This window comes from Echinops telfairi, unplaced genomic scaffold (assembly GCF_000313985.2).
Source record: "Echinops telfairi isolate 266 unplaced genomic scaffold, ASM31398v2 ScPeMD7_7405;HRSCAF=8443, whole genome shotgun sequence".
Taxonomy (NCBI): domain Eukaryota; kingdom Metazoa; phylum Chordata; class Mammalia; order Afrosoricida; family Tenrecidae; genus Echinops; species Echinops telfairi.
Window position 1 is genome coordinate 3206692 of NW_022111305.1, and position 579 is coordinate 3207270.

A 579-nucleotide genomic window follows, 5' to 3' on the forward strand; every position below is an offset into this window, starting at 1 on the left:
TTCTACAGTCAAGATGGCAAACTAACCTTGGTGGTCTCTTAGCTGGCTTGACCTTAGGTCTCTTTGAGCTCTTTTCCAGGGGAATAATCTATGATATTTATCAGGAGGGAGTGGGCCATACTTCAGGTGGGACAGAAAATAGGGTCTGATTGCTCTTGATGGCAGACAACCTTCAGACAAATAGCCCTCAAGCGAATAACCTTCAAGAGTATAGTAGGCCACCATGTTTGCAAACACCACTACAAAATGTGACATTTTTATGGGGGCACATTGAGGGGAATCATTTTTACCTAGGAGAATGTGAGTGGGATGCATCTCCAACCCATGAAGATTCCATCCTCAGGAGCCTCAGCTTCCCAGACTCCTTGACATATGACCGTTGAGAGTTTGTCCACATACACTCTCTTCCCGGTTCTGTTTCCCACAAGCAAGAAGGAAGAAGAGAGGAATAATGGCAAAGGACTGAAGACATAAAAGAGAGAAGGATGAATTTATAAGGAAAGTAGAGGGAACACCAGGAATTCACTGAGATCAAGAAGAATGACAACTCATAAAATAAATTTAGATATGGAAAAATGA